General features: G+C 40.9%; 1 protein-coding gene across 3 annotated transcripts in view; it reads left to right on the top strand.

Moving 5' to 3' along the window:
* Positions 1-23,692, top strand: part of APBA1 (amyloid beta precursor protein binding family A member 1) — a 239,651-nt gene that overhangs the window by 84,914 nt on the left and 131,045 nt on the right. For 2 of the 3 annotated variants that reach the window (XM_089913286.1, XM_089913285.1), the window contains exon 1: positions 1-23,692. This exon is cut by the window's left edge and continues 37,640 nt beyond it. The exons of the other annotated variant lie outside the window; for it this stretch is intronic. The gene's annotated coding sequence lies outside the window, so the exon portion shown is untranslated. 3 annotated transcript variants of the gene reach the window in all.

The following is a 23,692-nucleotide window of genomic DNA, read 5'->3' as shown; positions in this document are numbered from 1 at the left end:
AAGTAGGATTTGCACTCAGATCTCCTTCTCCTCAGGGCAACAGTCCCCCATACACCCTGCACTCTACTCATTCCATAGGGCATTGTCAGTAAGGAATAGTCTTACTATAGAGGCTTTCCTCTGCTCATTAAATATTTATTGAGGTCCTACTCTGTGCTGGGACTGTTCTAGGCTGATCATACCTCTGCCTTCTTATTTTTGTTTTTGTTTTTGCGGTACACGGGCCTCTCACTGTTGTGGCCTCTCCCGTTGCGGAGCACAGGCTCCGTACGCGCAGGCTCAACGGCCATGGCTCACGGGCCCAGCCGCTCCGCAGCACGTGGGATCCTCCCGGACCGGGGCACGAACCCGTGTCCCCTGCATCGGCAGGCAGACTCTCAACCACTGCGCCACCAGGAAGCTCTGCCTTCTTGTTTTGAAACCAAATTGCAAAAGACAAAATATGAGAGTCCTTGAAGTGTGGAAGTCCTGTTAGTCAAGCCCCTTCCCCCAATCAAACACACACACCTGAAGATGGTATATTTTCCTAACCTCTTATATCATGGAACTTCTTTGAAGGAGTCAGGACTCTTTTTTTCTGCCCCCAGAGAAGTGTGATGAGTTAAGCTTTTGGATGCACTATGGTAAATGTCAGGAATGTTTTCTCAGTGAATCTTACTGGCAGATCTTATTTTCACTTGCAGCAGAAATAATAACTGTGGCCGTGCTAACATATAATCCCGAGGTGAGGAAATTGCGGGGCAGGGTGAGGGGAAAATGCATTTTGACACTCTTCCTTTGACTGATACCATTTATGTGGCCTATTGTGAGCCTGAATTTGATTTCTGTCAGATGGCTCAGGAAATTCCAATGCCAGGAAAGGGCACCTGGAGATGACGCCATCCACAGGGCACTTCAGTGGTGTTGCTGATCGGAGCTGTCTTTAATCTTTGTCACCTGTGGCTAGGAAATGAGTGACTATCAATTATATAAGCTATCAGAGGCTCATAGAGGCTTGTCAAAGATGGATCCAGGTCAGGATACCCATCAGGAATCTGGAAGAGCAATTCAGTGATTCAGTTTAGGGACAACTATTCATCTCCTAATGGGTCTTCATTTTATTTAACTGCTTGATAGCAACCCCATGAAGCTGCCACGGTGACACCGAGAGGGATCTGTGAAGTTGATGTCATGGGGAGCTGGAGGTACGTTATATAGCCCACAGGATTCTGTAGACTCAGTCAGTATGTGTCATGTGGAACACCATTCAGTGGACTGAAAAGCATTTCATGCTTTTGGTCTTTCAAAGGACGCCTGTCAGCAGGTTTCCTAGGGCAAAAAATAACTGTGCCATAGTCAAACTTCACTAAGAGTCCTATCCAATCAGATAATGTCATACCACCATGAGGAGGAATTTAGGGCTTTGCTGGAATAATAGGATCCTAATCACTGCCAAAAGGATTTGTTAACACAGGCCAGGAGCGTTGTCCGTGACCACTGGCACATTGATTGATTTTTACCCTTCATACAAAGTTCATCTTCCTTCTCAATGCCTGTCTCTGTCCTGAGGTCAAGCCAGGGGAGGAAGAGGTTGTGCTGTGGTGCTCTGGTCAGTATGAAGCTTTCTAGGGCTTAATTAGCAGTAAAAGATGCATTATTTGTTGGGTATACACTCAATGTAGGCATTGTGCTAGAAACTTCTCCACCATGTGCTAGTGGGGAACAGTACTCACCCATGCAGCCTGGATTCAGGCTTATAATCCTCCACAAAGGCTTCTGGCAGCCACAGTCAATCAATTGGGGTTGGCAGGCAAAACAGCATCTGGGTGCCATCCGGCTATTGAAAATGATTTCCTCAAGGACAGAGACCACAGCTTCCCATCTCCTCACTTATGCTCCACTGTATTCACTGCCTGGTAAAGGTCTGATGTTAAATTAAGACTTGCATTTTGAGGATGGTACCCACAGGCAGATATGGCTATGTTTTTTTAAGGAAGTGAGGAAATAAAACCTCCATATGGGGCTACAGATAGCCCCAACTCTGGGTCACAGTCTGGCTGACATAGTCGGGTGGGCACACCTATAAAACCACTCTGCAGTTAATTGGCTTTTGAAAATGGGATAGAACAAGCAAGAATCAAGTCAGATCTACTCCAAAACTGGCTTTTCTCCGTTTTTTCTCCTTTCCTTCTTCCTCTCCACCCACTCACTTACCTCTCCCTTTCCATCTTATTTCAGTTAGGATATATTTACGGGAATCAGGTAACATCCATTAACTGAGATAATACAACTTTTCTGTGAGCACCACAAAAGGTTTGACAAGATGCTTAAGAGCATTGGGTTAAAAGTCAGACTGTCTCAGTTTCTACTAAAAGCAACTCTATGCCAATAAAATGGACAACCTGGAAGAAATGGACAAATTCTTAGAAAGGTATGACCTTCCAAGACTGAACCAGGAAGAAATAGAAAATATGAACAGACCAATCACAAGTAATGAAATTGAAACTGTGATTAAAATTCTTCCAACAAACAAAAGTCCAGGACCAGATGGCTTCACAGGTGAACTCTATCAAACATTTAGAGAAGAGCTAACATCCGTTCTTCTGAAACTCTTCCAAAAAATTACAGAGGAAGGAGCACTCCCAAACTCATGCTATGAGGGCACCACCACCCTGATACCAAAACCAGTCAAAGATACTACAAAAAAAGAAAATTACAGACCAATACCACTGATGAATATAGATGCAAAAATCCTCAACAAAATACTAGCTAACAGAATCCAACAACACATTAAAAGGATCATACACCATGATCAAGTGGGATTTATCCCAGGGATGCAAGGATTCTTCAATATACGCAAATCAATCAATGTGATACACCATATTAACAAACTGAAAAATAAAAACCATATGATCATCTCAGTAGATGCGGAAAAAGCTTTTGACAAAATTCAACACCCACTTATGATAAAATCTCTCCAGAAAGTGGGCATAGAGGGAACCTACCTCAACATAATAAAAGCCATATATGACAAACCCACAGCAAACATGATTCTCAATGGTGAAACACTGAAAGTATTTCCTCTAAGATCAGGAACAAGACAAGGATGTCCACTCTCATCACTATTATTCAACATAGTTTTGGAAGTCCTAGCCACAGCAATCAGAGAAGGAAAAGGAATCCAAATTAGAGAAGAAGTAAAACTGTCACTGTTTGCAGATGACATGATACTATACATAGAGAATGCTAAAGATGCCACCAGAAAACTACTAGAGCTAATCAATGAATTTGGTAAAGTTTCAGGAAACAAAATTAATGCACAAAAATCCCTTGCATTCCTATACACTAACAACAAAAGATTAGAAAGAGAAATTAAGGAAACAATCCCATTGCAACAAAAAGAATAAAATACCTAGGAATAAACCTACCTAAGGAGGTAAAAGACCTGTACTCAGAAAACTATAAGACACTGATGAAAGAAATCAAAGATGATACCAACAGATGGAGAGATACACCATGTTCTTGGATTGGAAGAATCAATATTGTGAAAATGACTATACTACCCAAAGCAATCTACAGATTCAATGTAATCCCTATCAAATTACCAGTGGCATTTTTTACAGAACTGGAACAAAAAATCTTAAACTTTGTATGGAGACACAGAAGACCCTGAATAGCCAAAGCAGTCTTGAGGGAAAAAAACAGAGCTGGAGGAGTCAGACTCTCTGACCTCAGACTATACTACAAAGCTACAATAATCAAGACAATATGGTACTTGCACAAAAACAGAAATATAGATCAATGGAAGAAGATAGAAAGCCCAGAGATAAACCCACGCACCTATGGTCAACTGAACTATGACAAAGGAGGCAAGGATATACAATGGAGAAAAGACAGTCTCTTCAATAAGTGGTGCTGGGAAAACTGGACAGCTACATGTAAAAGAATGAAATTAGAACACTCCCTAACACCATACACAAAAATAAACTCAAAATGGATTAGAGACCTAAATATAAGACTGGACACTATAAACCTCTTAGAGGAAAACATAGGAAGAACACTATTTGACATAAACCACAGCAAGATATTTTTTGATCCACCTCCTAGAGTAATGGAAGTAAAAACAAAAATAAACAAGTGGGACCTAATGAAACTTCAAAGCTTTTGCACAGCAAAGGAAACTACAAACAAGACTAAAAGGCAACCCTCAGAATGGGAGAAAATATTTGCAAATGAATCAACAGACAAAGGATTAATCTCCAAAATATATAAACAGCTTATGCAGCTCAATATTTAAAAAGCAAACAACCCAATCCAAAAATGGGCAGAAGTCCTAAATAGACATTTCTCCAAAAAAGACATACAGATGGTCAAGAGGCACATGAAAAGCTGCTCAACATCACTAATTATTAGAGAAATGCAAATCAAAACTACAATGAGGTATCACCTCACACCAGTTAGAATGGGCATCATCAGAAAATCTACAAACAACAAATGCTGGAGAGGGTGTGGAGAAAAGGGAACCCTCTTGCACTGTTGGTGGGAATGTAAATTGATACAGCCACTATGGAGAACAGTAGGAAGGTTCCTTAAAAAACGGAAAATAGAATTACCATATGATCCAGCAATCCCACTACTGGGCATATACCCAGAGAAAACCATAGTTCAAAAAGACACATGCACTGCAATGATCATTGCAGCACTATTTACAATAGCCAGGTCATGGAAGCACCCTAAATGCCAATCAACAGACGAATGGATAAAGAAGATTTGGTACATATATACAGTGGAATATTACTCAGCCATAAAAAGGAATGAAATTGGTCATTTGTAGAGGTGGATCTAGAGACTGTCAAATAGAGTGAAGTAAGTCAGAAGGAGAAGAACAAATATCGTATATTAACGCATATATCTGGAACATAGAAAAACGGTACAGATGAACTGGTTTGCAGGGAAGAAATAGAGACATGGATGTAGAGAACAAACGTGTGGGCACCAAGGGGGTAAGTGGCTGGGTGGTGGGTGGTGGTGGTGGTGGGATGAATTGGGAGATTGGGATTGACATATATATACCAATATGTATAAAATAGATAACTAATAAGAACCTGCTGTATAAAAAATTAATTAAAATTCAGAAAAAATGAAAAAAAGAAAAGTCAAACTGTCTTGGTTTGCTTCTCTACCGTCTTCCATTACTAGCTATATGACCTCAGCCAAATTAACTTATTAAAACCTCAAAATCTCAGCTGTAGTACAGAGCCGACACCAGCGTTAATTTATTGTGCGGCCAAAAGATGATTTTACTATTACAAAGATGAAGATAAAATATAGCCCCTGCTTATACTGTAGTTGAGGAATTAGATTGGTAAAATATAAACAAAACAAAGATACAGATATTCCTCCTATAGTTGGAGGTCCCCATAAAGCAAACTGATACACGAATGCCCATAATCTGGGGAGCATAGTGTCCATCACATGGCCTCTGTCATTGATGACCTAGTCTTGCTCAGGAATTAGTACCATCCCTAGAAAAAAAATACCTCTCCAAGTGCAGCCCAGTGGCGCTCTTTGTGTGGCTTTGTACATTATCACCACGGTGTGTGGATTATGCTGTGCTGATGTTGGTCCCAATATGATGGGTGGGAGATAGGGGAAACCCTTAATATTGAGGTGCATATTAACAAACACTGAGTTTTCTTAGTAATGCTTGTGGTTGTTTTTAGCTGTACCCTTTTATGTACAAAAGGGCTTTATTGAGGGCTTCCCTGGTGGTGCAGTGGTTGAGAGTCCGCCTGCCGATGCAGGGGACGCGGGTTCGTGCCCTGCTCCAGGAAGATCCTACAGGCCGCGGAGCGGCTGGGCCCGTGAGCCATGGCCGCTGAGCCTGCACGTCTGGAGCCTGTGCTCCACAACGGGAGAGGCCACAACAGTGAGAGGCCCGCGTACGGCAAAAAAAAAGAAAAGAAAAAAAGAAAATAAAAGCTTATTGAGGGAGTTCCCTGGTGGTCCAGTGGTTAAGATTCTGCGCTCCCAATGCAGGGGATCTGGGTTCGATCCCTGGTCAGGGAACTAGATCCCACATACATTCTGCAACTAAGAGTTCACATGCCACAACTAAGAGCCCACATGCTACAACTAAAAAGAGACTGTGTGCCACAACTAGAAGATCCGGGTACCGCAACAAAGACCCGGCACAGCCAAATAAATAAATAAAATATATATTTTTTTTAATTTTAAAAAAAGCTTATTGAATTTTCTATAGGAGATAGAGCTCAGTTATTGCTAGAACTCTAGTCTCTAATCCCTTTTTACCCATTGAAAGAATGGTTTTCTGTAAGGTAGTTTTTGACAGCCCAAGGTTTCTCATTGATTCATTGATTCATCCATCCCCTTCCTTCCATCCATGTATCCATTTATGTATCCGTCCATCTATTCAACAGAAATTTAGTACCTAATATGTGTTAACATGGTGCTAGGTGCTGGGTACAATGGTGTACACAAAGACAGAGTCCCTGTCCTCATGGAGCAATGTAATTTTTGCAAAGTTCTAATAAAATTACATTTGCTAACATGCAGATTATCCTATTGTAGCAGACAGACTGCATGTGCTAAACTCAACTTTAAAGCCTAAAAGGGGAAGAGCAGGGAAGATATCAATGGTGGCCAGGGGAGGGGACTCCATGCTCCCATAAAATCTACCATGTCTTCCCCCTTCTACAGGATAACATTTCCAGTTATAGACAATTGATTTCTCAATCTTTATAAAATATGAAAAAGAGGATTTTTAGAAACTTTGCAGTTTTTTATTTAAAGGATATAAACTAAGTAAAACAATGTGCTTACTTTCAACCAGATTGCCACTTCAAAGCCCCTTCTATCCAGAAATTCTGGATAGAATTTAGAGAAAGGAGAAGTGAGTAAAGGTGAGAAGACCTGGAGAGCCTCAGACAGGGAATGGTCTGTGGATTGAGCCTCAAAGGATGATTAAAATCTTGACCCTAGATGCCCTAGGCTACCATACACAATCAGCACATATTCATAAAGAAAACCACCAGGCTCCTAGGTGTGCCTTGGCGTGGAGTGGTAGGGTCTGTGAGGACCTAGGAAAAGCCTTAGTGGTTAGATTCCATGTTCCAGAGAATTGGGCTCTCTGCTTCTTATGCTATGTTGGGCCTTGCTGGGGGCTCCCTTGACCCTGCTGCTGGGATGCTCTAATTTTGCTTGGTTGATTTAATTTCTCACTCTAGAGGAAGAAAATACAATTGATGTTTTCTAATTTGCCTCTAGACTTCTTTAACATTTACCTTCAGCACAGCAAATCTGAGGCACTCCACTTTAGATCAGCTAAGGGCTCAGAAGACAGTATTTGCAGAGTCACTTGGGACAAAAGTATTTCTCCAGCTGGGCCAGTTCTGGTGATTGCCTGGGTTGCTGCCACACCGGGGGTGTCAAGGTGGAGAAGTCCAGAGACATGAATTCCAACTGTGTGACCTTGGGCAGGTCACTTCACCTCTCTGGACCTTATTTTTCTCATCTGAAATATGAAGAGCCTAAATTAAAGATTTCTCAACTGTGGTGAGTCAGATAATTTAAAATGGATAAAGGATGAGCATTCTTTATTTACTAGCCATATATTTTCATGGTCCACTCTGTTATGTTAAGGGATTCTAGATTTTTATAATAATGATCATCATTTCTTTAAATAATTTTATTTATTTTCCTCATGTGATTTCACTCACAAGCGGACCATGACTCCTTATTTGCCTTGTCCCCGTGGCCCTGAATTGTAAACCCTCCAATATCCTTTCCAAAGTCTTCTTCCTTGGCCATTTGTTTCATGATGGTCTTGAGGGAAACTGTTCACTTTGTGTGTTGGGTGCTGGATGGGCCCTCATTAGAAAGTCAGAAAACCACTTGGGTTTCACATGATGTGGGATTGGTCCGTCCAGGGCTTCCCAACCTCCATTCAGTCCCATGTGACCTTCACAGCTGTTGCCATGTCTATGCGCCGTGTCTACTAATAATGATTTGATGTTTTCTTCAGATAAACTGGGTTTACTTCTTACTCAAAATTATTTGTAAAGCTCTTACAAATGTTTTTCACATTTACCTGAAATAAGAGTAAAACCAGCATACCGAACACAAGGAATGATCATGACCCTTTACACTTTTTAAACTTTAGTTCCCCAGAAGTTTCACAGGATCTCTTTTGCCAGAGTTTCAAAGAGAACAATAAATTCATTGCTTTTGTGGAAGGTTATCTATATAGAGGCTTTTAAATTTTTTAAATTTCTTAATCCGGATCTATTCACTTAGGTCCAAAATTTTCAACTCAGACTGAAACAAGTGAAGTTGTCAGTGAAGAAAAGGTGTATAGAACAAAATGTGTTCCCTTAAAATTGAAAGAAGGAAAAATTTGAGGTTGGGGAGGCAATAACTATATTATAGTTAGAACAAAATAAGGCTCTAATGTAATGGTTTACAAACTTCAGCAAGCTTAGAACTTTTCTACAACTTAATGGCAAAAAAAGAAATCCAGTTAAAAATGGGCAAAAGACTTGAACAGACATTTTCCCAAATACATACGAATAGCCAACAAGTACATGAAAAGGTGCTGAACATCACGAATCATAAGGGAAATGCAAATCAAAACCACAGTATCACCTCACACCTGGCTATTATCAAAAAACCCCCAAGAGGTAAGTGTTGGTAGGATGTGGAGAAAAGAGAACACATGTGCACTGTTGATGAGAATGTAAAATGGTGTAGCCACTATGAAAAACAGTATGGGGGTCCTCAAAAAATTTAGAATAGTTACCATTTTATCCCCCAATCCTATGTCTAGCTATATATCCAAAGGAAATGAAATCACTTTCTCAAAGAGATATCTGCACCATCCTCCATGCTCATTCCAGCACTATTCACAGTAGCCAAGATATGGAAACAACATAAGTATCTATCAACAGATAAATGGATAAAGAAAATGTTTTATATATGCATATGTATACATATATATACACACACACATAAATATATAATGGAATTTTATTCAGCCTTAAAAAAAGAAGGAAATCCTACCATTTGCAACAACATGGATGGACCTTGAAGGCATTATGCTAGTGAAAGACTAGTACTCTATGATCTCACTTGTATTTGAGATAATAAAAAAAAAAGCCAAACTCATAGAAACCGAGTAGAATGGTGATTGCCAGGGGATGAGGGGTAAGGGAAATGGGGAGATGTTGCTCAAAGGATACCAACTTCCAATTATAAGATGAATAAGTTCCAGGGATCTAATGTACAGCATGGGGACTATAGTTGACAATACTGACTTATGTCCTTGAAAGTTGCCATGTGAGTAGAGTTCTAATGTTCGTACCGTAACAACAGCAGCAGAATTATAATTTTGTGAAGTGATGGAGTGTAACTAACCTTATTGTAGTAAACATTTTGCAATATATACACATATCAAGCCATCACATTGTACACCTTAAATTTACACAATGTTATATGTCAATTATATCCCAATAAATCTGGGAGGGTAAAGAACTTTCCTGGGAGCATTTTAAATACAGATCCCTGTGCCCACTCAGTAGGTAGGTGTGGCCCCAGGTGATCCTTACACAGGTCCAGGGAATGGACCACATTTTGAAGTTCTTTACCGGCATGTAAAAGTTTGCCATTTTAAAGATATTTGGTGGGGGAGATTTTTGTTTTATCAATAAGACATTTATTTGGAGATACATAAATATGTTTATATGTGTATATATACCTATATACAGAAATTAGTATTTGTGTAGGATAAAAATGTTTGAATATCACCAATTTCATATTGCCTGATAAAACAGAGTTTGAAAGAAAGTGTCATCTCTGGGTCAGGGGAGAGGAAATACCACTGAACGTGAAGGCACTGATATCAATGCGCTGTTTCTGAGCAGCTGCGCTGAGTTGCAGACGCTCCAGAGTCAGTCACCTCTCTGGCCTCCGTGGGCAGAAAGCAGAAGAAAACCGAGCGGTTTCTTTCCCTTCCCCAGGCCTGGTGGCTGAGGCTGCCCCTCCGGGTGGAATGTGTGTGTGTCATCAGGGGCCCAGGCTCTGCATCTGGGGAAGCATCGAAACGCTGAGGTTCTTCAACAGGAAGGCCATTTTACAGGGCAAGAAGTTAATACAAGCAATTGAGTTGATGCATTAAAAGGACAGCAGCCATAAACATGTAAGACGGAGACTGGAATCTAAAGATACGAAGGCCTCCACTTTGGCAACGTGTAGTCAGAGACTACGATTGCCAAGCAAGTCAACAATTCTTTACCTTAAATCTTACTGTTTTTTTAAAGCATAGGATTTATGTATTAGGATGTTCCCTGTAAATTATTTATAATACCACCCCATCCTCCCCAACCCCCCACCAAAAGAGGACTACAGTAGAAAGAGAATGGTTAAATAGATTGTAAAACCTATAACACAATAAAATATTACGTAACCACTAAAATCCTATTTTTGAAGATGAGTGACATGGCAAAAAGCCATTCAGGCAGTCACCATCTTGGAGGATCTGCTGTGTGTTAAACCCTGTGCTAAAGGCTTGTGATGAAATCACAGCTCTCTGGCCTGGAGTAGAGAGAGGAATAAACAGGCAAACATAATGTGGTGAATGCTCAAATGGAGGCGCTTACTAGGGACTCTGGGACACCTCCCCAAAGTAGGGCAACTAACCCAGACAAGCAGTCCCAGAAAGATCACAAGAGGATGGTTACTTGAACTGGGTGGGCATGAGTTGGCCCTTGTAGAGACGAAGTGGAGGAGCTTTCTGGAATGAGAGCCATACACACAAAGGCAGTGGAAGCTAGGGAGTTGCTCTTCAGGCAAGTTGGAATGATTCATTCTAGCTGGAGCTTCAGGTGACTGAGGAAGAGGTGGGAGTGGGAAGAGAGAACAACCATAGCAGCACCCTTCTCTGAGTGCCCTCCATGTGCCAGGAGCTCTATATCCGTGTAGAGTAACATACTGTTCCATTCCATGACCACGCTATGAAGGAGTGGCAAGGCAAAATTGTGACCAGGACATGTAACTCCGATGCCTGTGTTCTTAGCTCTGCCCTGAGTCTGGAGCAGTTGGCAGAGGTCAGATCATCAAGGCCTCATTTTCCATGTAAAGCAGCTTGGATGTGGAGTCAGGAGAAATTCAAAACATGAGCTATAATAGCCTCCATTCCCCACGAAGAAGAATTAAGCGAAAAAGCTATGTCCATTCAATGGCGTATTGTACAAGCATTAAAATGATGGTTATTGACACTAGGAATATGGGAAATGTTCCATGTAATATTTAGAACTTTTTCCAGTATAAAATTGATAAATGCTCATTGTAGAAAGTGCAAAATTCAGAAAAGCTATAATAAAACAATAAATAATCCTACCATCCAGAAATAACCACTTTCCATCTACTTGTGTGCCTATGTGTGTGTATACACACAAAAAATTAGGCTTGTAAGTTGTATAGTTTTGTATCTCGTCCCATTATATTAAAAGCATTTTCCCATGCATACCATTAAGTATTCTCAGAAAACATACATTTTAACACCTGCATAATCCGTTTTAGAGACAAATAGTTACTTAAATGGATAAAAGACAAGAATACAAAGTTTCAGGGACTTTGTGGTTATAGCAATGTAAAATTGGCATAAGAAGCAAGTTAATAATGCTGGGGTTATGGACTGCTTCTCCTTTCATTTTCTCTAATGTGGTTATTTTCATGACTTAGTTTTTAAAATATTTTCAGCCCTTGGCATTAATTATTCAACAATGAAATTTTTTGCATCATTTTACATTTGCCAAAATCACCAATTAATAATAAAATTGTGCTTTCTATTTGACATCCCACCCTGGGTTTGGGTTTGTAGGAAATGTACGTCGTGAGAGAAAGGAGGGAAAGAGATAGAGAAATCCTCCACAATGCCCTTTCAGTGTCGCTGCTTTTGAATGTTGCTACTATGACAGTGTGGCTGAAAAACAGTAGGGAATTGTGCTTTCCAGTAGAAATCCCAGTGTGGAGCTAGAAGAGTGCCTTACAGCACCCACCATCCCACTCCCATCTGAGAGCTGGAGAATTACTTTGTCAATATAAAAAGTAATAAAAACCAGAAGAGACTTGCTTTATTAGGCTGATATTGTTCATGTTGGTTTATTAAGTCTAATATTTTTTCTCTTCAGAACGTGGTCACAAACAAACCGAGGGAAAATTGAGATTCTAGTCAGAGGCTTTGGTGATCTATGACTCTGAGAGTAAAATGTAATTCAATTTATAGCCTGTTCAAGTTTGTATATGGCATCTACAACATTATTCAGGGAGAGAAGTATAGAATCTGGTCTGTAACAGTGAGGATATAATTTGTTAGTTGGGCGAGAGGTGATGGGAAAAAAGTGAAAGGGAACTACTGTGTCAAAGCATCTCCAGAAGTTCCTTGAGCTACAAAACTGTTAGAAGGTAGGTCTTTTCTATTACAAAGAGTTTACTTAGCCCCCTTTTAGGGAACCATTCTATCATTTATTATATGTGTTTGTAAATCTCTAAATGTCAGAAAAACAGGTGCTTAAAGGGGGCCAAAATATCTTTGGGAAGTCACTTTGAATTTTAGATGAAAGACAGATTATAATATTATAACTGTCTCAATATGACAATGAGAAAACCTAACTTTATGCCATCAAAATTGTATTTGTTTGCTAGGCCCTGGTCCATATTTCCAGCAACAACCCCCAGAGTGTCTCCTTCCCCCACACCAGGACACTCCTTCAGCTCCAGAAACCCAGTGTGTTGAGCCCCCTGAGCAGACACCTCAGTGCCTTTGCACAGCCACCCCAACCCATCATATACACCTGGAAAATATTCTTCTTCCTTCAAAACCCAGGGAAGATATCCCCTTTTCCAGCATGCCTTCCTTGAGCTACCCCAGATCATGACTCTTCTGCATTTTCTCTGGGATTCTTTGAACATTGAACTGTTGTTCTTGTGACACAACCCCATGATGGCTTTGTTGTGGGTCTCTCCACCATGAGCCACTGGAGGTCAGGGGTGGGTCTCACCTTCATTTGTGTGCTCACTGCCTGGCATACAGTAGGCACTTAATACATTTTATATTGAAGTAAACGCTTCCATTTCAGAAGACAAGTGACTCATTAAACTGTGCTAAGGAGCCTTTAGGTCCTAGAACCTGGTCAGGGTCCCCGGTCTGAATGACACCCACACCAGCCCCCTTTCTGCTAGAAGGAAAGGCAATGAGTTAAATGCTTTCTCAGGCTTCTCAGAACCCTGATTAATATTCTCTCATTCTCTGTCTTAGAATACATACAAATCTCTCCCTCAATTCCGACCTACCTGGCAGGGGAACAAGAATTTACAGTGTCACTCACCCACAGTGAAGATTGCAGGCTTGGCAATTTGATTTAATTATTTCTGGAGCTTGATTCAGACTGTTCTTATCTGCCTAGGAAGAAAAAGGACTTTAGTAAGTTTCTTGGCCACTTTTGAATCAGTGCTATCACAGAAGAAAGCAAGGGATAATTTTTTTTCCATTTTAAGCCTGGGATTCACCTCTACAGTAGAGTTTTATTTCACAGGAAGAATGTTAAGTCTAGTGGACAAACTTTGTTTTTTCATGATAACAGCAATTTCTGCTGTCACCCAGTCACCTTCAATAATAACAGAAATATATGTAAATATATTTTTTTCAGGGTTTATCAACCTTGGCACTATTGGCATTTGGGGCTGGCTAATTCTTTGTGTGGGAGACTGTCCTGTGCATTGTGGTATATTTAGTAGCATCCCTGGGCTCTGCCCACTAGATGCCAGTAACCCCTCAACACACACACTTGTGACAATCAAAAATGTCTCCAGGTATAGACAAATGTCACAAGGAGAGGTGGGAGGACAAAATCGTCCCCAGTTGAGGCCCATGGATACGCACACACACACACAAACCCACACACAATAATATATAGAAATGTATACATATAACACACTTTCTCACTCTCTCATATACCCTTGGCACTTGGCAAATTCTGCTTGGCTTTCATTTCTTTTATGAAAATCACTTCTTTTAGAAATACTTGTCCAGTTTAAGGGCGTGACGTGGTGTGGGGTAGTGTGTGTGTGTGTGTGTGTGAAGCCACACTTGAATGAAAAACTTAGTCTCCATAGAAAGGTGACCAAATTAACTTTCCTTTTGTGGGGAAAGCACCATAGGAGGTAAACGGAAACACTACAGGATGCCTGTTCCGTCACTAAGTAATACAATAAGGGAATGGTTCAATATTTGCTCCTTCCTGTTTCCCCTCTCTTGGCTTTGAGCATGCTTTTTCATAGCTGGATTTTGGGAGCTTACTGGATTGTAAAGATCGAACCTTCCCGAAAACTCCGGGTCTTATACACTGGCTCACATTTACCTCTGACGTACTTAGCTGGAAGTAACAGAGCTACTGCTTTTGCATTGTTTACTGCATCCCAGACTCTATCCTAAACGCTTTACCCGTATTATTTCTTTTAGTCTTTGCGGTAATTTTATAATGTAGGCACTATGACTATCCCAGTCTGACACGTGGGGAGACAGGCATAGAACACTCAACACAGAACGCAGAGCTTTCTCTTGACCGCGGCACTGTGTTACCTTCCGAAAGATTAGTGGATTTGCTTATCAAGAATCTCAAATGACTCCATCATAAGGTATTCCTATAGGAGGCTTTTACTTTTTTTTTTTTTTTTTGCGGTACACAGGCCTCTCACTGTTGTGGCCTCTCCCGTTGCGGGGCACAGGCTCCGGACGCGCAGGCTCAGCGGCCATGGCTCACTGGCCCAGCCGCTCCACGGCATGTGGGATCTTCCCGGACCGGGGCACAAACCCGTGTCCCCTGCATCGGCAGGCGGACTCTCAACCACTGCGCCACCGGGGAAGCCCGCCTTTTACATTTTTATATGATCTTTTCTGTTGCTGGTCGAAAATGAGAGGGATCTGGAGGAGGTGAGGATCTACTTAAAATTCTGGTAGAGGAGACCGGAATCATGGCTGGGGAGGCTGGTTCTCTTTCTGTTCACTACATGTGATATAATGCCTGCATTCGGGCTGTATTTTTATGTTAATTAATTGGAAGATGTAATTGGTTTTCTTCTAAATGAATAACATAGTAAAGCCCTGAAATGCAGAGTGCAGGCAGACTATTTCTCCCCAAATTTAAATTTTCAAATGAGAGAGAGATTCACCTGAAGGCTAAGAGAAGGCTCTGGATCATCCATGAGGTTTTTTCCCCCCTTTGTTGAAGTATCACAGGCTGACTCTGATTAAGAGCTTTGAGAAACGAAAACTTTCACTTAGGGCATGTGAGACATTCTCAGGAAATCCCAGTGACTTCCGTTGTCCTTCCGGAAGTGGAAAACCTTCCCACCTAGACAGTTTGGTTGCTCATCCAAGGCAGGCCAGCCCTTCCCGGGATTCACAGCACAAGACCAGGGTCTCCATCATTTCTCCTACCTCCTCCTAGCTGGGGGACGCCGTACTCTCCCAAGGCAGGCCCCCGGGGCAGAGATGCTCTAGATGAAGGGCCCGCCCACCCACAGGCTGTCCATGACCCTCATGTTGTCTAAAGCAGCTCTGCTTCCTCCAGCCCCCACTCATTTTCAATCAGCAACCTGGGATTCAAAGTTAATGAAAAACGTTGAAAACTCAGTTTAGCAATTCGAGTTAAGTTGCGTAGGGGTGGGAGTGGCAGGAATTTTTTTAGTGTTGGGAGAAGCTTTCACAGCCCCGGCCTTCCCTTTGCGAGTGCACTTTTCTGTGTGACTTTTCCTTCCCTATCTGGCAGGTGTCTGCTCATCTTTCAAGAGCCCCCCTTCAGTATTGTTTCTTCTGTGTGGAAACGGTTGATCCCTCCTCTGTGCTTTACTCCCTTGTATAGAATCCAGTAAATACTTATTGAATGAATGGGTAATTCCATACTGGAATTACACATTTTTATTATTATAATAAATGATCACTGTAAAAAAAATTTCAAGAAGTACTTACGTGTATACACCATTCAATTTTGAGCATTTATCCATCCACTATTCATTCAACGAATATTTCTTGCACACCTACTGGGTGCCCAGCATTGTTCCAACAGCTGGGAATACAGGCGGGAGCAATATAGAGAAAATCTCAGCCCTCTAAAACTTGACATTCAACGAGGGTGAGACAGATAGTAAACAAAGAGCAAATATATGTTAGATAATAATGCACCATGAAGAAATATAAAGCAGGGCAGGAGCGTTGTGAGTGATGGGGGGGTGAAGTGGGCCTGGTGCTATTCAAGCCAGGCTGGGCAGGGAAACATCTGAGCAGAGGCCTGAATGCAGCTGTGGAGCCAGCCATAGGGATCTCTGGGGGAAGATGGTTCCAGGTGGAGGGAACAGCAGGTGCAAAGGCCCTGATGAGGCCTTTAGGAGATGAGGTCAGATAAGTAGCCAAGGGAGAAATCATGCAAAGCTTGACTGACCATGAAAAGGACATTGAATTTTATTCTAAGTGAGATGCAAAGCCATTGAGCAGGAAAGTGACAGGAACAGATTTATATTTTTAAGCATTGCTTTCAGCGCATTTTCATGACCTTTCATTCAACCAGCAATTATCAATAGTGCCAGGCACTGCCCTAGATACTGAGGGGTGGCAGGTAAAAGACACAGAGCATGCCTTCAAGAGGCATGCAGTCTGGTGTGGAAACCGCTAGGCAAATGGACAGCTCAGCACACTGGGTTAATGTCATGGTCAACACGGCGGAGGGCTGTGGAGCCTGGATGAAGAGATGCAGGGCAAGGGCAGAGGAGATTTTCCGGGTGAGGTCATTGTCAATGACGTTCCTAATCTGTGTCAGAAAAGCAGGAGTATCTGTTGCTATGGGGATATGTAACAGGAAGGCCCACCTCAGTCTGGGGAAGGGAAGGGAAGAATCTTTGAGGAAAGGATTTTTAGGCTGTGTTCTGAAGGCTGTTCTGAAGCAGTAGCTGGTCAGGCAAAGAGGTGGGATAGAGTCCAGCACAAGCCCTGGAGTGGAGAGGTGGGATGGCAGCGGGAGCAGGGGAGATGAAGCTGGGCTGGGTGGGGACAGTCCAAGTGTGCGGGTCTTGAGGCCACAGTCAGGGCTTAGGTCATTACTCGGAGAGGAGTGGGGAAAGAAGCATTTTAAAGAAAGAAGGGGCGTGACTAGAGTTGTATTTCAGAAAGATAATTCTGGTGGAGAATGTTCTAGAAAAGAGCAGGGACAGGGAAGAGAACAGTTAGGAGCTAAGTTGTGGCCTAGACTGGACAATGTGGGAATGGGGCAGTGTGCTGGATTTGAACAGCGGATAGGAGATGGACCAAGAGGACCGGACAAATGATTGGATGTGGAGGGTGAGGAAGAAAGATGAACCGTCACAACTGCCAGGTGCTGCTTTGGAAATGCTGGGCATCAGAACTGTTGATCGAGATAAATGATATGATACGGAAGAAGAAATATGACAGAGAGAAAGGCAATCAGTTACTCTTTGGGCAGTCTGAGACAGCTGCAGGGAGATATCCAGCGGGCAGTTGGATATTCTGGTAGGAAGCTCCACAGAGCATCCTTAGGAGAATTAGCACGCGGGTAGTTAAGGTCGTGGGAATGGATGGGATTGCTCAGGGAGAGTGTTACAATTTGCATGTGTGTGTGTGTGTGTGTGTGTGTGTGTGTAACTGACGAACACCCATATTTGAGACTGCCTAAGGACTCTCCTCAGATGGCTGTTTAAGTCTCAGACCCATCACAGCTCTCACAGTAGCGCTGGCTGTAGGCACTGTGGAGGCTGTGCAGCAGTGTGCATTCTGAGACTGGGCAGCAGGGCAGGCACCCCAGCGACAGGAGAATCCTGGTAAAGGTGGCCTCGGGATGATAAATGAGTTCAGGTCTCTGCCTGACAAGTGCCTCCAATCACCTTCACATTTCAGTTGTTTGGAGGCTTTTGCGGGTGAATAATCAATCTTGTTTTCTGTTTCTTACTTCAGGATTAGAAAGAGTGTTGTAGAATATTTCCTTGTCTTGGCCTTATGCCTATCCTGTATGAAGAGGTACAAAGGAAGATGTGCCTTTTCTTCTTTCTTACAGGCTTGAGCTGCGGCTTTTCACTAAATTCACAGTAGCAATATTTCAGGATAGGTGAAGGTGGTCCAAGAGTACAAACTTAATTTACAAGATGAATAAGTTCTGGGGATGTAATGCACAGCATAATGACCATAATTAACAATATTGTATATTTGAAAGTTGCTAAGTGAGTAGTTCTTTTTTTTTGAATTTTTCAATTTTATTTTCTTTATTTTTTTATACAGCAGGTTCTTATTAGTTATCCATTTTATACACATCAGTGTATCCATGTCAATCCCAATCGCCCAATTCATCACACCACCTCCCGCCCCCGCCACTTTCCCCCTTGCTGTCCATACATTTGTTCTGTACATCTGTGTCTCAATTTCTGCCCTGCAAACCAGTTCATCTGTACCATTTTTCTAGGTTCCACATATACACATTAATATATGATATTTGTTTTTCTCTTTCTGACTTACTTCACTCTGTATGACAGTCTCTAGATCCATCCACATCTAAAAAAATGACTCAATTTTGTTCCTTTTTATGGCTGAGTAATATTCCATTGTATATATGTACCAAATCTTCTTCATCCATTCGTCTGTCGATGGGCATTTAGGTTGCTTCCATGACCTGGCTACTGTAAATAGTGCTGCAATGAACATTGGGGTGCATGTGTCTTTTTGAATTATGGTTTTCTCTGGGTAAATGCCCAGTAGTGGGATTGCTGGGTCGTATGGTAATTCTATTTTCTGTTTTTTTAAGGAAACTCTACACTGTTCTCCATAGTGGCTGTATCAATTTACATTCCCATCAACAGTGCAGGAGGATACCCTTTTCTCCACACCCTCTCCAGCATTTGTTGTTTGTAGATTTTCTGATGATGCCCATTCTAACTGGTATGAGGTGATACCTCATTGTAGTTTTGATTTGCATTTCTCTAATAATTAGTGATGTTGAGCAGTTTTTCATGTGCTTCTTGGCCATCTGTATGTCTTCTTTGGAGAAACGTCTACTTAGAGCTTCTGCCCACTTTTTGGATTGCATTGTTTTTTTTTTAATATTGAGCTGCCTGAGCTGTTTATATATTTTGGAGATTAATCCTTTGTCCGTTGATTCGTTTGCAAATATTTTCTCCCATTCTGAGGGTTGTCTTTTCGTCTTGTTTATGGTTTCCTTTGCTGTGCAAAAGCTTTGAAGTTTCATTAGGTCCCATTTGTTTATTTTTGTTTTTACTTCCGTTACTCTAGGAGGTGGATCAATGTCAAAGAGTGTTCTTCCTATGTTTTCCTCTAAGAGTTTTATAGTGTCCGGTCTTACATTTAGGTCTCTAATCCATTTTGAGTTTATTTTTGTGTAGGGTGTTAGGGAGTGTTCTAATTTCATTCTTTTACATGTAGCTGTCCAGTTTTCCCAGCACCACTTATTGAAGAGACTGTCTTTTCTCCATTGTATATCCTTGCCTCCTTTGTCATAGATTACTTGACCATAGGTGCATGGGTTTATCTCTGGGCTTTCTATCCTGTTCCATTGATCTATATTTCTGTTTTTGTGCCAGTACCATATTGTCTTGATTACTGTAGCTTTGCCGTATAGTCTGAAGTCAGGGAGTCTGATTCCTCCAGTTCCGCTTTTTTCCCTCAAGACTGCTTTGGCTATTCAGGGTCTTTTGTGTCTCCATACAAATTTTAAGATTTTTTTGTTCTAGTTCTGTAAAAAATGCCACTGGTAATTTGATAGGGATTGCATTGAATCTGTAGATTGCTTTGGGTAGTATGTCATTTTCACAATATTGATTCTTCCAATCCAAAAATATGGTATTTCTCTCCATCTGTTGGTATCATCTTTAATTTCTTTCATCAGTGTCTTATAGTTTTCTGCATACAGGTCTTCTATCTCCCTAGGTAGGTTTAATCCTAGGTATTTTATTCTTTTTGTTGCAATGGTAAATGGGAATGTTTCCTTAATTTCTCTTTCAGATTTTTCATCATTAGTATATAGGAATGCAAGAGATTTCTGTGCACTAATTTTGTATCCTGCAACGTTACCAAATTCATTGATTAGCTCTAGTAGTTTTCTGGTGGCATCTTTAGCATTCTCTATGTATAGTATCATGTCATCTGCAAACAGTGACAGTTTTACTTCTTCTTTTCTAATTTGGATTGCTTTTATTTCTTTTTCTTCTCTGTTTGCTGTGGCTAGGACTTCCAAAACTATGTTGAATAATAGTGATGAGAGTGGACATCCTTGTCTTGTACCTGATCTTAGAGGAAACGCTTTCAGTTTTTCACCATAGAGAATGATGTTTGCTGTGGGTTTGTCGTATATGGCTTTTATTATGTTGAGGTAGCTTCCCTCTATGCAGACTTTGTGGAGAGTTTTTATCATAAAAGTGGTGTTGAATTTTGTCAAAAGCTTTTTCTGCATCTACTGAGATGATCATACAGTTTTTATTCTTCAGTTTGTTAATATGGTTTATCACATTGATTTATTTGCATATATTGGAGAATCCTTGCATCCCTGGGATAAATCCCACTTGATCATGGTGTATGATCCTTTTAATGTGTTGTTGGATTCTGTTAGCTAGTATTTTGTTGAGGATTTTTGCATCTAAATTCATCAGTGATATTGGTCTGTAATTTTCTTTTTTTGTAATATCTTTGACTGGTTTTGGTATCAGGGTGGTGGTGGTCTCATAGAATGAGTTTGGGAGTGTTCCTTCCTCTGTAATTTTTTGGAAGAGTTTGAGAAGGATGGGTGTTAGGTCTTCTCTAAATGTTTGATAGAATTCACCTGTGAAGCCATCTGGTCCTGGACTTTTGTTTGTTGGAAGATTTTCAATCACAGTTTCAATTTCATTACTTGTGATTGGCATGTTCATATTTTCTATTTCCTCCTGGTTCAGTCTTGGAAGGTTATACCTTTCTTAGAATTTGTCCATTTCTTCCAGGTTTTCCATTTTATTGGCATAGAGTTGCTTGTAGTCATCTCTTAGGATGCTTTGTATTTCTGCGGTGTCTGTTGTAACTTCTCCTGTTTCATTTCTAATTTTGATTTGAGTCCTCTCCCTCTTTTTCTTGATGAGTCTGGCTAATGTTTTATCAGTTTTGTTTATCTTATCAAAGAACCAGCTTTTAGTTTTATTGATCTTTGCTATTGTTTTCTTTGCTTCTATTTCATTTATTTCTGCTCTGACCTTTATGATTTCTTTCCTTCTGCTAACTTTGGGTTTTGTTTGTTCTTCTTTCTCTAGTTCCTTTAGGTGTAAGGTTAGATTTTTTATTTGAGGTGTTTCTTGTTTCTTAAGGTAGGCTTGTATAGCTATAAACTTCCCTCTTAGAACTGCTTTTGCTGCATCCCATAGGTTTTGGATCGTTGTGTTTTCATTGTCATTTGTCTCTAGGTATTTTTTGATTTCCTCTTTGATTTCTTCAGTGATCTCTTGGTTATTTAGTAACATATTGTTTAGCCTCCATGTGTTTGTGTTTTTTACTTTTTTTTCCCCTGTAATTCATTTCTAATCTCATAGTGTTGTGGTCAGAAAAGATGCTTGATATGACTTCAATTTTCTCAAATTTACTGAGGCTTGATTTGTGACCCAAGTTGTGATCTATCCTGGAGAATGTTCCATGTGCACTTTAGAAGAAAGTGTAATCTGCTGTTTTTGGATGGAATGTCCTATAAATATCAATTAAATTTATCTGGTCTATTATGTCATTTACAGCTTCTGTTTCCCTATTTATATTCATTTTGGATGATCTGTCCATTGGTGTAAGTGAGGCATTAAAGTCCCCCACTATTATTGTGTTGCTATCGATTTCCTCTTTTATAGCTGTTAGCAGTTGCCTTATGTATTGAGGTGCTCCTATGTTGAGTGCATATATATTTATGATTGTTATATCTTCTTCTTGGATTGTTCCCTTGATCATTATGTAGTGTCCTTCCTTGTCTCTGGTAACATTCTTTATTTTAAAGTCTATTTTATCTGATACGAGTATTGCTACTCCAGCTCTCTTTTGATTTCCATTTGCATGGAATATCTTCTTCCATCCCCTCACTTTCAGTCTGTATGTGTCCCTAGGTCTGAAGTGGGTCTCTTGTAGACAGCGTATAGGTGGGTCTTGTTTTTGTGTCCATTCAGCAAGCCTGTGTCTTTCGGTTGGAGCATTTAATCCATTCACGTTTAAGGTAATTATCGATATGTATGTTCCTATGACCGTTTTCTTAATTGTTTTGGGTTCGTTTTTGTAAGTCCTTTTCTTCTCTTGTGTTTCCTACTTAGAGAATTTCCTTTAGCATTTGTTGTAGAGCTGGTTTGGTGGTGCTGAATTCTCTTAGCTTTTGCTTATCTGTAAAGCTTTTGATTTCTCCATCGAATCTGAAAGAGATCCTTGCCAGGTAGAGTAATCTTGGTTTGTAGGTTCTTCCCTTTCATCACTTTAAGTATATCATGCCACTCCCTTCTGGCTTGTAGAGGTTCTGCTGATAAATCAGCTGTTAGCCTCATGGGAGTTCCCTTGTATGTTATTTGTCATTTTTCCCTTGCTGCTTTCAGTAATTTTTCTTTGTCTTTAACTTTTGCCAATTTGATTATTATATGTCTCGGCGTGTTTCTCCTTGGGTTTATCCTGTATAGGACTCTCTGTGCTTCCTGGACTTGGGTGGCTATTTCCTTTCCCATGTTAGGGAAGTTTTCGACTATAATCTCTTCACATATTTTCTCGGGTCCTTTCTCTCTCTCTTCTTCTTCTGGGACCCCTATAATGCAAATGTTGTTGCGTTTAATGTTGTCCCAGAGGTCTCTTAGGCTGTCTTCATTTCTTTTCATTCTTTTTTCTTTATTCTGTTCTGTAGCAGTGAATTCCACCATTCTGTCTTCCAGGTCATTTATTCGTTCTTCTGCCTCAGTTATTCTGCTATTGATTGTTTCTAGTGTATTTTTCATTTCAGTTATTGTATTGTTCATCTCTGTTTGTTTGTTCTTTAATTCTTCTAGGTCTTTGTTAAACATTTCTTGCATCTTCTCGATCTTTGCCTCCATTCTTTTTCTGAGGTCCTGGATCATCTTCACTATCATTATTCTGAATTCTTTTTCTGGAAGATTGCCTATCTCCACTTCATTTAGTTGTTTTTCTGAGGTTTTATCTTGTTCCTTCATCTGATACATAGCCCTCTGCCTTTTCATCTTGTCTATCTTTCTGTGAATGTGGTTTTGTCCCACAGGCTGCAGGATTGTAGTTCTTCTTGCTTCTGTTGTCTGCTCTCTGGTGGATGAGGCTATCTAAGAGGCTTGTGCAAGTTTCCTGATGGGAGGGACTGGTGGTGGGTAGAACTGGCTGTTGCTCTGGTGCACAGAGCTCAGTAAAACCTTAATCTGCTTGACTGCTGATGGGTGGGGCTGGGTTCCCTCCCTGTTGGTTGTTTGGCCTGAAGCAACCCAATACTGGAGCCTACCCGGGCTCTTTGCTGGGTCTAATGGCGGACTCTGGAAGGGCTCACGCCAAGGAGTACTTCCCAGAACTTCTGCTGCCAGTGTCCTTGTCCTCACAGTGAGGCACAGCCTCCCCCCGCCTCTGCAGGAGACCCACCAACACTAGGAG

The sequence above is a fragment of the Delphinapterus leucas genome, chromosome 6 (assembly GCF_059928025.1).
Source record: "Delphinapterus leucas isolate spDelLeu-1000000601 "Yukka" chromosome 6, BTC_Dleu_Yukka2, whole genome shotgun sequence".
In the NCBI taxonomy this organism is placed as follows: Eukaryota; Metazoa; Chordata; class Mammalia; order Artiodactyla; family Monodontidae; genus Delphinapterus; species Delphinapterus leucas.
Note: the sequence above shows the minus strand (reverse complement) of the source record. Positions and strands in the feature narration are given on the sequence as shown.